At 48.0% G+C, this 16,306-nt stretch overlaps 1 protein-coding gene across 3 annotated transcripts in view; it reads right to left on the bottom strand.

The window, feature by feature from the left end:
* Positions 1–16,306, bottom strand: part of ttc28 (tetratricopeptide repeat domain 28) — a 473,813-nt gene that overhangs the window by 433,685 nt on the left and 23,822 nt on the right. The gene's annotated exons all lie outside the window — the stretch shown is intronic.

The raw sequence follows: 16,306 nt of genomic DNA, 5'->3' as shown, positions 1-16,306 counted from the left end.
TCGGCTCTGTCTTTGGCTTTTATATTTGGATTTTCACACTGGGACTTGTTCACCTTTGGGTTGCCTTTTAGGAAACTCCTTTTTGCCAATTTTTGCTCTTTTGAGCATTTGTTTTGTATTTTTCTCTTTTGTCAAACAAACCTTCCATTTGCAAAGTGCCTTTGTTTGCCCCTCTGCCCCTTTTCCGCCAGTGCAAAGACGTAATGTGGTGTCTATGAAACGTTTAAAAGAAGATACAATTTCAATTATGTAAAAAGATAGGTGACAGCAGGCGAATGCCATGTCAACCTGCAGACACATCTTGATACAGCGCACGCTACACACACACTGGACATGCAAAGTCATTTCAACTGTTGGGCTACAGAGGCAGCAGTAAGGAGGAGGAGGACCAGGAGAAGAGACGTAGTGAGAAACGAGTAGCAAAGAACTGTGGCATCAAAAATGTATTTAATCGAAACAAAAGTGAGAACCAAAAATCAATTTTGAGAGAACAAAGCCTGAGTCAAACACTGGCACATGTTTCTTTGGATTAAGGATTTTTTATTCACACTCTCTGACAAGGACAAACATCACACTGCCACTCTTTAAAGGCGTCACGACATCCCTAAAAACTAGTCAGATGATCCTAACAGAAGACCAGATGGCATCGATCATAGACATAAACAGCTGCAGAAGGAACCAAAATAATTTACAAAAGCTTAGCCATACAACACTTTAAAAACTAACATCACATATGAATTCCTCAACCTCAGAGTACCCCAAAGAAAGGCTCAAAATGAGTAAACGTATTAAATAAAAAATGACATGATGTGAAAGGGCCTGCTGCAGGCATGTGGGTGAGTAGATGGCATCCTGCAACACAACCCTGAATTTCAGGAATTGTGTTCAGAAGATGGACAGCAGCTCCGGTTTCAGATTTTCAGGCACCTTTGGATCTCTTCAGGCTTCTTGTGCCTTATATTGTGTAATGACACACTCGCACACACTGCCAATTTCCCATTAACACTCCGGGCTCTTAAATTAGCTGTGCGTCCTTCCATCACACTCATTACTGACGTGGCAAGTCTAACCTTTCGACAAATTGTACTGTTCACAAATGGGTGATTTCCCGTCGCCGCTCAGACCGTGCGTCACGCTTGTTGAAGCGTGCGAGCCACCAAAGTCTGAAGCTGCCGGAGGGTTCTGAACGGGACTCACAGATTAGGGGTAAACCTCTTTGAACAAGCATGTAGCTGCAAAATGAACATTGACATGCATGGCGCTTCTTTCTTAGGGCAGCACTACTGGAGTCACTGAGACTATCGTTTTGAGGATTTCATGTAAATGATTTGCCGTGGCCCAAATGACTTCATCACGTGGCGAAGGCCCGCTCTGCCTGACATGGCAGGACATGGCGGCTTTAAGGAATATTGTCAGCATCCAGCCATGGGGCATATGGCTCCCACTTTTGTACTCATTTACTTTGTGTTGTGAACTCTAGGAGATGCTTTTGAGTTGTCCTTGGTCACAAACAAGTCCCAAGGAGGAATGAGATCCACCAGAGCACCATTGCTGCCCCCTATTGTGTTGGGGGATCACTTGGCCCCAGGAGACATTCTCCTTCCACCCTTTCACTATAAAGGAGCCATCTATTCCAGCTAGGATGCCACCCAACTGGTGTCCTCTTTGAGGAGATGTAAAGGAAGGCAATGTGAAGCAGAAGGCCTAAAAGACAAGACAAGCCAGTCCAGAACTCCAAGAACAGCACCTTTAAGTGATAAACCAGGGAATCCCATAATAAGTGATCAGACAAAGCCAAAGTAGTGAAGTTTAACCACACGGTGGAGCTGCCACCTCATTATACAGCACAGGGAGGACGGGACATAGAAAACACAAGGAACAGAACTTAAAGAACCTCTAAGCCTATTGTTAACATAACAAAGCACTACATAAGAAACAATACTCATAATCAACAGCAAAAGACGAAGAACTATTAAAGACCCCCCTGCTGATGATGGAGCCCCGGAGTTGTAGGAGAAAGCGTCTGCTGGCCTTTGTGTTTCAAGTCTTATTGGATGTTTCTGATTTTTGAGCCCGTGGACGGGTTTTGTTTTGCTAGGATTTGCTTTGGTTGGCCTTTCTGAAGATTTATCTTGTGTGCTAAAAGATCTCTGGGCATCTTTTAAAAAGAGTCCTGGCTAAACTGCCCACCACAGCCCCGTCTACCACCTAGTAGCTTCTGTGCAGTGAGCGGACTGGAGCAGTAATGGCTGCCATTGCATCAGCCAGGTGGGCGCTGCACATTGGTGGTGGTTGAAGGGGTTCCCTACTGTCTATGTAAAGTGCTTTGAGTAATGAGAAAGCTCTATATAAATGTCAATTAACTGTGAGATGGTTTTGGCTGTTGAGGGCCAGTTCCCTCTCCCTTTGGAGCGTTTTGCAGATTTGTTGGTCTTTCTCCTAATGTGCCTGTGCAGGCCGCAGAGCCTGCTGCTCGAGTTTTGGGGTAAGGTTTATTTTTAGGCCTCTCTTTGAAGCTTTGGGCCTGATTTGCCCCCTGTTGACTTTTGGCAGCCACTAATTGCAGAATAAAGGACTGGCGCAAAGCTGAACCCATCATTATAAACAGAGAGCAGTGGAGGTAGTGGGGCAAAATGAAAAGACTGGCATAAAATGATAAAGGCCAGTCGTAATCAGGTCAAGAGGAGGGCACCAAAGAAGACCCCACCATGTTGGGCTCCCTCGCAGTGCCATAGACACCCAGCCTGACCGGACAGGACAGGAAGCGTCCACAGTGTTTCTTTGTTGGTACAGGAAATTTGGGAACTGAGCGCTTGGCAGAGAGTTCTGTGGGAACGCATGCGGCTTCCTGAGGCCCGAGCTCAGACACATTTCAGGGAGAATGAAAAGACGGCCTAGCTGTCAGTCCTCTTCGCCGGGCTGAGTGATTATATTTTGGGAACATTGTTTCAATCCAGCTGCGCACACAATACTGCAAAAAAAAAGCAAAGAAACCAGCAACGAAAAGAAAACAAAGATAAATGCCTGGAATGGGCCACGGCGCTGTATAGCACCTTTCACAGATGGAGCTGAAGTATGTGGCAGCCTCAGAGGTCTTTCTCCATCTGGTGGATGAGCCCACCACCAAGAGGCAAGTGTGCACCACGTGAGTGTCATGAACTGTGAAGAAGCACAGGTCAGGCAGGCTTTTGGATGTCCGTTGAACACACTGTGGAAGGAGGAAGGAACCTGCAGGCAGCACCCCTCACCTAGGACCCTTTAGGGACCCCTGTTTGGGGCTGGTAAGCACACAGAGTGCCAAAAATGGAATATCTAGGTGGGAGACAATATAGCAGGCCATTTCCACCATGAGTGTAAAGCTTGGTGGTGTGGGGCTCAGTCTCAGACTCTCAGGGATTGCTGATGACGGCCAGCTCTTTCTGAAGCTCTCGATTCTTGGACACCCTCATCTCACATCTCAAGTATGTCAGTGTCTGTGTACCTCTAGGCTCCCTTCAGTCAGCGGTGCAAACATGGGGTTGTCGGTGGGTGTTCATGAAGAGTCTCGCTGGCCCCCACTAGCGGTGAACAAAATTACAGCACTTTGTCTTCAAGGGGGACCACCTCCACCCTAATCGCATGGGACACCTACCTGACCATACAGGCAGACTACAGTAGAGTACGCCTTTTAAGGGGGGGTAACCTTAAGTTACCCCCTGACTGAGGTAAATTGTTCCAGGTACAAAAAAATAAAAATTCTCACCTAACTACATTAAAACAGCTTGTTACACCCCTGCCCAGAGTCATGGCTGTCCTCTTCTGGACTTACAGCACAAGCCCCTCATTGACACACTGATCCTGCCAACTACACCAGCCTGACCTCGACCCTAATGACGGTGTGAGGTTCAGTTGTCATTCTAAATCATTCACATTCTCCTTCCTGATTTGATGATGACTGGCCAGGATGGGGAAATGAAACAAACTCAGTCGGGGTCTTAATTCAAGAGACAAAGAGAAGACCATCACCAAGCCTAAAACATTAAACACAACTTGTACTCACACAAAAAGACCCCAAATCCTACATCTTCCAGAGGTTGTGTTTCAAAAATTGATTTCTGCAGAAGCCTGCTGCTTGATTCATCTGGTATAATGAAGTGGCATCGTCATTATGGTGAAGAAACCCCATAAATGGTGGCACCACGTTCCAGAATCAACAACAATACGTCCCCTGCCCCTGCCCCTGCCCTGTCTAGCTGGCCATTGCTGGAGCAGGCTCTGTTTTTAAAACCCATTAACTGCCTGGGTAACAGACAGTCACCCGTCTGAGAGGTCCCCAGAACTGCACAGAAGAGAGAGAGAGGAGCTCCAAGAAGAAAGTTTGGAAACAGCTGGACTCCTGCCTCGCGGCCTGCACAAAGTGTAAAAAAATATCTAATTACAGGCGGGGGGAGAGCGAGCTTCTAAAGAGCAGCTTCCCGGTGAAGGTCATTTCATTTTCTACTGACATTACTGGGAGCACAAGGGAGGCCTTTAATGCACTCGGTGGGTCCTCCTTGCGTGCAATGCTTACTGTATAGAAAACAAACAGTGGACGGCTGCCAGGCCATACTGGACCAGGGGGTCACGTGCGCGGGCTCCAGACGCCTGCTGAATCGCTCCTCTGCGACATAAAAGAAAAATGTGGGGGAACAGTAAGCATGCGCTACAGAATGCCAGCTAAAAGTGAGACGACGCTCGACCACGTGACTCCTGCCCGGGTGCTTCAGTGGGCTGTCACTGTTCTGTGAAGTATTAGCTCGGCTAGCTTGTCCCTTTGTTTGACTCTTTCAGCTTTAATGTTTTCTTTTTATATAGTGCCTTCCATGGTGAGCACCACCCAATGGCACTTTACAAGGACACATCAATGCTAACAGTGGTCATCTTTGGGATTTCATGTATTTCTTTTAAAGCAACTGCCTTGGGACGTGCAGGGTGTCAGTAGTGGGATTAATCTGCCAGCCTTGGGCATTAAAATGTACCGCCACTAGGTCAAGATACGCTTCACTCCATCCATCATCTGGGCTGGCTTTGTCCAGATCAGGGTCTTGGGGAGGGGGGTCTGCCCAAGCCTGCAGCCTACCCAGGAACCCTTTGGGCCAATTTGGAGTCAACATACTGCTTGAAAAAAATGCTTTCACCCATCATGAGTAAAAAAACCTGAAATGGAGATACAACTTTCAGCCTTGCTTCGTTGTTGGTGACACACACACACACAGCAATGTCTCCGATTCACACTCATGTTTGTGAGCGCCTGCATGATGTGTGCTGCTGATGGCTTCCGTTTGCTTCTGCTGTTGTTGTTTTCTTCTCATTTGTTACAAAGTGTTTTTCACGCCTCCCTTCTTTGTTAACGTGCAAATGAGTTTTATCATCTCTCCTGAAACTTCTCAGCTGCTTTGCTGGGTTGTTAGTGTGGCGTGCTGCAGCTGTCCTTAAAGGAGCACTTGATGTGAAATTCTAAGCATCCCTGTTGTGCAGAAAGGCTGACCAGAAGTCCTCATAGCGGCCCCAGTACCGCCGTGGTGTCCAATGGCTGCACCGCCACACATGCTGCTGCTGATGGGCATGAGCTCAATATTGTTATGAAGAATAACAAGAGTGCGAGCGGAGACCAAAAACACAAAAAAGGCCCTGGCTTGTCCTCCAGCTTTGAGTTATTTCAGGCAGCTCTGATCTCCTGGGCTTCTTTATATGACATTCTGCTCATGTTTGGTAAAACAAACATGGTAGGCCTTGGAGTGGCCTGCACCCCGAAGGTGGTGTCACACTAAAGATGTCACATGGTGAGGTGCCCCTACCAATCAGTGTTGTTGTAGTCACAGAATGGTGACATTCACAGCCTGGCAAAATCCAAAATAAAGTAGAACAAGAAAGGCTAGAAACCTTCCCCCTCTGGGGGTTCCAGAAAATGTAACCAGTGGAGCTCCCATAATCCCCAGTGTGAAGTTAGTCTGGGTAGCAGTACCCTTATTGACCGTCACACCAGGTGGTCATAACATGAGCCCCATTGCAGGGCTCGGGCATCCCCAGACCACTAGGGGGCAACGTGTTGCTGTAGTGAGGATCACATGCAGGGGTCTCTTGGGCCACCCATGCGACACCACAGACTGATGATGTCAGCCGGGACCCCTGAAGTGCTTATGGCAGAGTGCCCAGCAGGTGGTTAAAGGGTCTTGCTTCCATCATTTGGAGAGCGTAGAGTTGGGGGGCAGCAAGTGATAAGAGCTCAGCTAGATTGCAAGGTGAGCTGGGCAAAGATGGGGCCGAGAAGCTGGGGGGCCACTGCTGTGTTTGCTGTTTTCAGCTCCCCTGCATTACTTATTTGGGTTTCTTATATTATTTTGTGAGCCTTTTATTTAGTTTTTGTCGTTTTGGACTCGTGTCGGTGTTTGGGGTTGTGAGATGCCCCCTACAGGCTATGCCCTGGTCCTCCTCGTTGGAATGTCCTTGAATGGCTGGGGAAAAAAAAGTCCAGCAGAAGCCAGACTCCCACTGCTGGGCACCAAAGCCTCTATGCCAGTCCTCCCTCATTACACTGCGCAGACGGGCAGCGCCACTGATATTAGAGGGCCGGCGCTCCATTGATGCCTAACCAGGCAGCCGCTCATTTGTTCCACACAGGCCTGTAATTAGAGAAGGCGCTTTGGGTTGTTGTGTCCTGGAGAAGAGCGGCCAGTACCCGCTCATTAGTGGTTCAGCTCCGTCACTACTGCAGATTCTGAGTCCAAATGATGAGCTTCCGACCTGGCAGGCAGACCCCCCACCCCACCCCACCACCATCACAGCTGGCTGGACTAGGGGCACATATGTTGCGCTGGTCAGCCACATCCAAGACAAATGGGCAGCGGCTGCAGCCCAGACATACCACAGTGGCCTGGCAGACAAGTGCCAAAGTGCCCAGGTAAAGAGTGATGGATGTCAAAGATGGCAGATATGGCACCCAGTGTCTGTGGTTAGGTGAGTTTGTAAAAACCATCTGCTGTCCCAGCGATTGCCTTTACTGTCACGGGGGCACCCTGGCATTGGTCCAAGTGCACTCAGCCCTGGCGTCATCCGTCGCTGTCTGCCATTTGAGAGCTTCTCCGAGTGTCAGTAAATAATGACACACTTGTTGAGGCTGCAAAAAGCCGTCTAGACAGACCACACTTCCAGGCACGCTGGGCAGAGCGGTGGCACCCTCTACTGGGCATCTAGGATCTGTCAGCATCTTAGCATGTGTGGCAGAGGAGATTTGCAGCTGGCACCTTCTGCCCATCTGCTTGCAGTACAACGTGAGTGTGGTGACCCCATTGGATCACAAATCAGGACTGAAGGGGCAGCAGTGCCATCACTGCCAGCCAACCTCGACTCTGAAATGACTTCAGTCTGACTGCCCACTTAGCGTCCATGAAGATCAGATGGTCTCATCGGAGCCCTTGATGCCAACCTTGCATGGACGGCAGCAGGTCAGGTGGGACTGCATTGAGCTGGCATAGCTGGCGCCCTGCTGATTGGTGGTCTGTGCTACTACTGTTCATGTGGAAAGGCACTCTATGACACTGCAATGAACAGGCGCTATATAAAAGGAGATTCCTGGGGAGGTCGTGTGCACAATATGGCTGAGCCTTACTATGGAAGGCGCTATATAGAACAAGGGTGCACTTCAGTTCAGAAACTATGTTCACCACATAAGGCAAAGAGCCAGGGTACCAAGCAAAGCTGTGTTCACCTCAAAAGGCGCTATACAAAGCCAGCATCTCCACTACAAAAGGCACTGTACATGTAAAAAATGGAGCCTGGCACAAGACGGCTTCACATCGCAGTGAAAGGCACTATACAAAGTAAAGGTGTGCTTTAGCTCACAAGCTGGGCACCACATGCAGGAAAGGCTGAGTCGGGTGTTTACTACAAAAAGGCACTACTGGTGGTTTGTGACACTGGGCACAGTCTTTAGGAGTAAAACACAAAAGCAGCTGAGCCTTTGTAGGAGCTATATAACAAGGAGGCCCAATCTGCTGAACGGCTATTTCTCTGTTAGCCAGTTAGTGCCCGCCGCCCAAAGCCAATTGTTTATTGGATGCCCTCACTGAGCAGCTCCACTGGACTGATTGCGCCCGTTTCATTTCCAATCCACTGTTGTTGGCTCTGGGCGCCCCGAAGTCCTCAGACTTGTCACATGACCTGATGATGGTACTGGTGCCAGTCATCAGATGTGCTCCTCAAGTGGTGGCCTCACCCACCAAACTGTCAGGGCGGCCACTCCACATTCCCTAAGCTGCTGGGCCACTGGACACATTGTCCCAGGAACATCTCTAGACGACACACTGTTTGATCGGGGTGGGCACCATGGGCAGCTTTTTTCTGCTTGATGAGACACCTGTACCCTTGGCATTAAAGGTGACTCTTTACCTGCGTGGGCACAGTGGACTGTGGGGGCCTTTAAAGGTGCAAGGAGAGAAGTCAGAAACATCGGGGGCATGGCCACCATTAATGACCTTGTCTGTGAGGTTGGCAGTCCAGCCTCCCACCTACAGATCTAACACTACCGTGACTACCTTAGGGGTGATTGTTGACTGTAATCTGAATTTTAAATCACATATTAATCAGATCATTAGGACAGCATTTTTTCACTTAAGAAACATAAGTAAAGTTAGACCTCTTATATCACTGAAAGATGCTGAGAAATGAGTTCACGCGTTTGTTTTCAGTCGACTAGATTACTGTAATGCACTCCTCTCAGGACTACCCAAAAAAGATATAAATCGTTTGCAACGAGTGCAGAATGCAGCTGCTAGAATCCTAACTAGGAAAAGAAAATCCAACACATTTCTCCAGTTTTAATGTCACTACACTGGTTACCTGTGTCATTCAGGATTGACTTTAAAATTCTGCTTATGGTTTATAAAGCCTTAAATAATCTCGCCCCATCTTATATATCGGAATGTCTGACACCTTATATTCCAAATCGTAACCTCAGATCCTCAAATGAGTGTCTCCTTAGAATTCCAAGAACAAAACTTAAAAGAAGTGGTGAGGCGGCCTTCTGCTGTTATGCACCTAAAATCTGGAATAGCCTGCCAATAGGAATTCGCCAGGCTGATACAGTAGAGCACTTTAAAACACTGCTGAAAACACATTACTTTAACATGGCCTTTTTATAACTTTATTTTAATCGTAATTTAACTTAATCCTGATACTCTATGTGTTCAATCTCCTCAAAATAACTATTCATGGTGGCTCTAAAATCCGTACTGACCCCTACTCTCTTCTGTTTCTTTTTCCGGTTTCTTTGTGGTGGTGGCCTGCGCCACCACCACCTACTCAAAGCTTCATGATGCTCAAACAATGATGGACGGATTAAAAGGCAGAAGTCTACATGACCATCATCATCATCAAGCCCTTCCGTGAGAATCCTAAATCCAAAGAGGACTGTTTCATTTATGTTAGGTAGAATGCCCAGAGGGGACTGGGCGGTCTCATGGTCTGGAATCCCTACAGATTTTATTTTTTCTCCAGCCGTCTGGAGTTTTTTTGTTTTTTCAGTCCCCCCTGGCCATTGAACCTTACTCTTATTCGATGTTAATGTTGATTTATTTTTTATAATTATGTCTTTCATTTATCTATTCTTTAATATGTAAAGCACTTTGAGCTACTGTTTGTATGAAAATGTGCTATATAAATAAATGTTGTTGTTGTTGTTGTTACCGACTGTGCTTCAGGGCATGTAAATATGGAGTGGGCATTGGGCAGCCCTATCTAGACATACCCTCAGTGGCACTTCACAAGGTAAGCTTCATCACAGGAATCTTTATAAAAATATCAGTGTCTCTGTTATAGTGCCTTTCATCATGAGCATCAGGCTTTTCACAATAGCTGTGTAGTGGCTTGGCCACTAGAGGGCAACACAGTCTGCAGATATTTAGGAAAGCCATGAAGGACGGCATAGCCCATTATGAGTTAATGTAGTGCCTTTCATAACTCGGCCACCCAAGGTCCTTCACAGGTACATCCCTAAAATCTAAGCAGTAGCAGGTGACGCGATTCAATCGGGGTCACTGAGCATGTGGATTACAAGGTGACACTGAAGTAGAGGACAGTCGGCCATCAGATCAATGCAGGCCTGCAATTAAAAGTCTAGAGGCGTCCCACAGGAGCTCTGCTTATTGCAAGTAAAAGGAACCGTAAAATGATTGGCATGGCTGGTAACACCGATTACCAAAGACCAGACATGCAGCTGAGCTGTCAGAGTGGCATCACACCCAAACAGATTCCACAAGCCTGGCATAGCAGGGTGAACTAACATGCCACACCATGCACGTGTTTCACAAAGCTGACAGTGTATCAGGCCAGTAATGGACTGGCATGTGGTGGCTCATAGTTGGCATGCTGACATGGGTGTCTACTTTGTGTCAATGGTAGCCTGGTTGTGTAGGGGAAAAATGAGGGGCTTTAGGGAAAGTAGGGCATCTGCCCCTTAAGATGGGCATCACATTGGCCTGCTTGGCATGTGCAAGTGTGTGAGGTTGTCTGACTTGAACTCCTGGTAAAGTGCCAATGCAAATTCAAAAAGTGGTCTGCTGTGACTGTCCTGAGGGCCTTGGCCAGTGCTGTAGAGTGTTAGTGACTCTCTATGTTGGGTGTGACCAGCACAGCCTAATGGGCCACAGTGTTGGACAGAGCAGGCAAAGTCCATGAGTATGTGTGTCACCTCCGAGCTGGTGCCATGTGTCTCATCACAGACGACGCTGTGGGCCAGAAATTCTCAAAAATCATTGGCATATATGGAAGCCATCCTACAGAAAGGTAACAGTACCCATCTACCTGCCATATTCCCTGCTTTTACATGCTGGCCTTTCTTGACTGTAGCAGTGACAAGGGTCTCTGCAGCTCTGTGCTGATGCAATGGAGGAAGTGATTTGTAAGCTGGCACTGCCCTCTACAGCACATAGCTGGTATTGTATTCCCACACAAAAGGAGTGTGTTTTCCTACTGTAAAGGGAAACTGGCCTGTAGCAGGGGTATACAGGTGGGCAACACCGCCAGGTTACCAGTACGGTAAGGTCAGCCATCCGAACACACATAGACCGATAACAACAGGAGGCAGCCACCCATCTGCCCACCCACCTACAGGACCCGCTGGGTCCTTTCCATTATCTGCAGAACTTGTCTTGGAACCAACCTGAACAGGCTGGCAGGATGCCCATCACATGGCACATGAACACACACACACAAAACTGTACTGTTTATTATTGAGGATAAAGTTACAATTATATCTTTGAACGTGGGACATTATCTACATTAAGTGTCTTTGAAATGTCATTTACAGAAACGTTTGTCGAGCATTTCTTATCCATAGCTCTCCCTAATATAGTGCCTTTCATATCCCATATACAGCATGCTTCAAATCTTCCTGCCTGTGTACGGTGCCTTTCATATGTCGCATGTAGTGTTCGTCACATCCATGTCTATCTACAGTATCCTGCCTTTATATCTGATATATTGTGCTTTTCACAATGATCTACTTTATGTACTGCACCTCATATCTTGTTTATGTGACATGCATGTGCCTTCCATGTCTCGTATATATACAGATTTCTACTGTGTAACTATCATATGGTGCCTTTCAGCTATCTATCTATCTACCTATCATACAGTACCTTTCACATCTCTGTAGTGCCTTTCACTTATCTATCTATCTATTATATAGCGCCTTTCAGATATATCCATTGATTAAATAGTGCATTTCCTGTCTATTTATTATCTTTCACACTTTGTCTGTTTAGTGCCTTTGCTGTCTGTCCTCTTTCACATGTCATGTACAGCACCTTTGCTATCTTTCCTCTATAGTTCCTTTCATATTCCTATCTGTTTTTCCATTTTATAGTGCCTTTCCTCCCTACCTAGCTTATCTCTGTATATTTCATTTCATACACAGCACCTTTCACGTGACCTGCTCACTTTCCCAGCGGCCTTTGAACTCCGTGTTCCTGGTATATCTCCTAAGGCAGCTCATCCATTTTTCTGAGGCGGCCCCCCACATTCTAGTAGCGCGGCCCCCTGCTCGTCTGGCTCGGCTCTTCCTTAATTTATTGTACGGTTCTCATCCAAGGCCGTTTAAAGGAGCTCCTAAATCATTTCTCTGGGGGCCGCGGAATGTGGAAAGAAGAGCAAGCCGTTTTCCAAGAAAGCCAAGTGATTCTCGGTGCTCCTCATCCCGGTGACACGGAGCCTCCACTCGGAACTCTACACTGCGAGCCCCTTGCGTTGGTCTTTTCCTCACGCGGCATCTCCTTCACCCGAGGGACGTCTGGTGGCTTCACATTGGTGAGTGCTCGCTCTCACGCTCTGTGCCAGCCCTTGAACCTCTGTTTTTGATCAGCGCCTCGGCTCCTGCTGGCAGGACGAAGCAACAGTGCCTGCACGTCAACCGCAGAGCTGCGCATGAACTGGCTTTTCCAGCTGCTCAGTGGCTTCTGGCTCGGGCTGCCTGGCAGGACACGTCCTCGTTAATCACTGAGATCTGGTGACTTCTTGTCACTTTGTTCAAGTGTCACAGCGCTGCTGGCTTACAAAAAATGTGGGGAGTCTCATCATTTTGGTGTTGGCACACCAGCGAAAGTGACCATCTTGAAGTAATCACGGGATGTGCTCCCACAGCCACGGACACTCGTCACCAAGGTCTGAAGTAGTAGGTGAACTGCCAGCCATGGGAGGACATGGGGGCATCTGTGGGGTAGGGTTAGAGATTGGGAGATTGCTTTGTTGTGATGTCTTACTTCTTTCCAGAGTTCCTTTTCTTTTTAATTCAAGTATTCCCTTCACTCTTTTTTTTATTATTTTGTTGGCGATGTTATCATGGTGCCATCTTGTAAGTCGGTTCATTTTGTTGTTGCTGGTGACAACAATGGACACCATTTTAGGTGCATGAATTAAAACTAAACGCTAACTCCACAAAATGGTGGTGCCCCGATACCAAACAAAATGGCATCTAAGAAGATGAGAAAAAATCAATTTAAACAAAGGTGCTAAAGAAAAAGGAAATATAAGGAGAGAATTCTACGAGTGAAAAAAACCTGGAAATGGTGCCCAGACGATTGAAAAATGAAATAAAACGTCAATCACAGCAATGAGAGACCCCTGCCTTGACACTGAATACAGTGTTAAACATCCGCTAGGTATAAACATGCCACGGAATGACCAGTGGGAATCATTTGTGACTTTGAATCAGCAACATCCGGCCCCGCCCCCTTTTGAAGACTTCAGCCACGACAAACAGAAAAGGATTTTAAAACAAGGACCGGGGAAATAGACACACGGGCCAAGTAACATGCAAAGGGCCAAAGCCAAAGGTCTAAATGATTTTGTATAAGAAAAGCGACTTTCAGAAACCAGAGATGAAAACAGTGCGGCACCGTATAAGGAGAGGCACAGTGTGGCACGGGGCAGCCCCTTCTTTTTGAGACCATTTTATATTCAGCGTTGGCGAGGGACACAGGCCTTAGGGATAAGTCTTAAGACAGCCGAGCTCTAGTTCTTCTCTAGCTGTGTTTTCTACTGTGACAGGTGCTTCACTCGGTCATTTATATTAAACGGGCATCACATTGAGGTTTCTGTAGTGCCACAGCATCGCTCGGGCACGTCTGGATGTTCAGGGCACAGCCTGTGCCGTCAGGCGCTGAGTGCCGATGCAGTGAATTTGGCTTTAGCGAGGACACTCTCTATTCAAGAGCCATCTTCTGAACCCGCTTATCTAGGGCAGGCCTAACCCAGCAACATTGGGCACAAGGCAGGAAGAACTCTTGGACGGGCAGCAGTCGATCCCTGGGCCTGCGCCAGCTGCTGACTGACATTTGTGTGATTGCTAGTGGGGAGGGATGGCGGCCGGATGGTGTTTGGGTGCGGAGTGCATCATCCCAGGAAGTTTGCGGAGCTAAAGGTGTTGCAGGCTTTTCTTGTGAGGCCCGCTAAGCCGAACGCCGTATGCGCTGCGTATTCACGTCCTTTAATGAAGTCGTTAGACTCTGCTTGATGTTCTGTCAATCAGTACAAATGCACATCAGCGTTTGCTTACATAACTTGCTTTTATTGGCCGTGTCTAGACTTTAGTTCTGGCTGCCTGCGGGGATTGGGGAGGGAGTCCCCCCAACATCTTGTGAGCTTCAGATTAGTCCCTGATGACCTTTCTGCATTGTTTTGAATTGAAATGCCTACCCCTTTGTTGTTGTGAGGCCTAAAGCCTGCCTTTTGAGTTTGGGTGGAGGCCCATTTGCAATTATACGCCTAGCCTAGAAAGTGAAGCGCCACGCGGGTCTGACCTGCAGGCCGTGAGGGGAGATGGATGGGTGTGGTGCTCGAATGCCTTTGTTTGGTGTGGATGCTTCTTCTGCTAAGGCACTTTTTATGGCATAAACTGCGGGCTTTTACTGGAAGTAATAAAACAGTAGAAGTGGTGCCAGCCTTGTGAGTCACAGCTGTGTAGTAACTTCTGGAGTCCAAAGCCAGCCAGGTACCAAGCCACAAGCACAGCTGGCACACCTCACCACACACGCACTCAAAGGGAGAGCCTAAGAGGCCAAGGATCAGCTGCTAATGAGGCCTACTTCGGTGATGCCCTACACTAAGGGGGTCCGCCTGAATGGCGTTCTGGGTGAAGACACTGGAACTGTCAGGATGAAACACAAAGACCACCTTGGAGTGAGCAAGTGGTCCTGATTTGGACCTCAGCACCTTAATATCAACAAGATTGAACTGGTGGGAGAGCTGTAGACGAGATGAGCCTGCCACAGTCCCTTAGTGTTCAGCTGGCATTAATGGGGTAGCTGAGACGGACCTGCTAGGATGGGCCGTAGCTACTTGCAGTAATTTGGGTCATTTGTGACAGACCTCAAACTGTTTAGAGCTGTCACCACTGTCACAACTGCACAAACCCCTCACAATGTGACAGACTTTTTAATGTCCGCTGTCTCACACAGAAGCCTGACAGGCAGCTTCTCACATGTCCTGATAAGATGACACCCCAAAGTGGCAGCAACATGAAGGGTGAGGCTGAGCACTGGCAGCGGCTCATTACCCGGAGCTTGGACTTCGAGGCCTGGCATTATAGTGGGGTGACTTGATTGGGCCGCCTGTCGTATTCCAGACCCGTCAGCCTGCAGTCAGGTGTGAGATGAATGGGGGTCCTGATTTACTGTTGGGATGGGATGTGTTCATTGGCACACTTTATCAGGGGGCGCTGCTTCATCCTTGAGCTCACTTGGCACTTTGACAGGCTGGCATCACAGAAAATGAGTGCTGGCTCTCAGAGAATCCCGTCTATTCAGACTGGCACTCGTGCAGGGACTTCATGAAGACAACGGGCACAAAGGGGCCGACATCCGCAGGCGGCACCCAGGGAGCCATTAGTCTGAGTCGCTTTGGAGGGGACATCCTCAGGCCTGACCCCCTGCCACACAACAGTGACCCCTAAAGTGTGGGGGTCCCGTGGGCAGTTTATAGACTCTGAAAACTCTTTCTCACTCATTCATTCACACAATTATGTATCTGATAACTCGTTCACTAATCCATTCACTCCTCACTCACTCATTCATTCACTTACTACCTCGTGGACTGACTCATTCACTGTTTCATTCCCACACACTCATTCACTCATCTGCTCACTCATTCATTCCTCCACTTGATTCAGGCATTTGCTGACTCGCCCACTCATTCATTCGTTTATTTACTTGTTCACTCACCATCGTGCCCACGTGTTTACTGACTTGAACATTCATTCATTCGTCCATTCCTCCTCATTCCAGTTTATCCAACACTGGAGAGCACGTGCCCCCCATGGCCACTGTCATGTTGAAAGGCCCACTAAGACTACTGCCTGTCCTCTTTCTCATGTGTTTCTCACCCTTCAATGCCAGCCGATGTCCCTGCAGTCCAAATGCAAATGTAACGCTGTGCCTGCCAGCAAACTGCGGGACACGACTCCATTTATAGAAGAATGTGAAGGGGACATGCTGAGTCCAGACATGCCAGCTAGGCTGTGAGCAAATGTATGGTGTGACCAGTAGGGGCACAAATGAAAGTGGTGCCATGTTATTAGCAGAAGGGCATCACACAAGGACACGCCTGCCCCTGTGTCGCCCTAAACTGGCACTTAGAATTCTCCTCCCCACCTCAACCTTTTTCATCTCACTTTGTCCTCCTCTGTCTGCCTCCCAGCAGCAGACTCCCCATCTGGGGGTACTTCTAGTGCTGGGTCAGACGGGCATTGCTCCTATGGCAGCTTTTCTGTGGGCACAGCAGCTGCAGGGTATTTTTT

This window comes from Polypterus senegalus, chromosome 12 (assembly GCF_016835505.1).
Source record: "Polypterus senegalus isolate Bchr_013 chromosome 12, ASM1683550v1, whole genome shotgun sequence".
Lineage (NCBI taxonomy): Eukaryota > Metazoa > Chordata > Cladistia > Polypteriformes > Polypteridae > Polypterus > Polypterus senegalus.
Note: the sequence above shows the minus strand (reverse complement) of the source record. Positions and strands in the feature narration are given on the sequence as shown.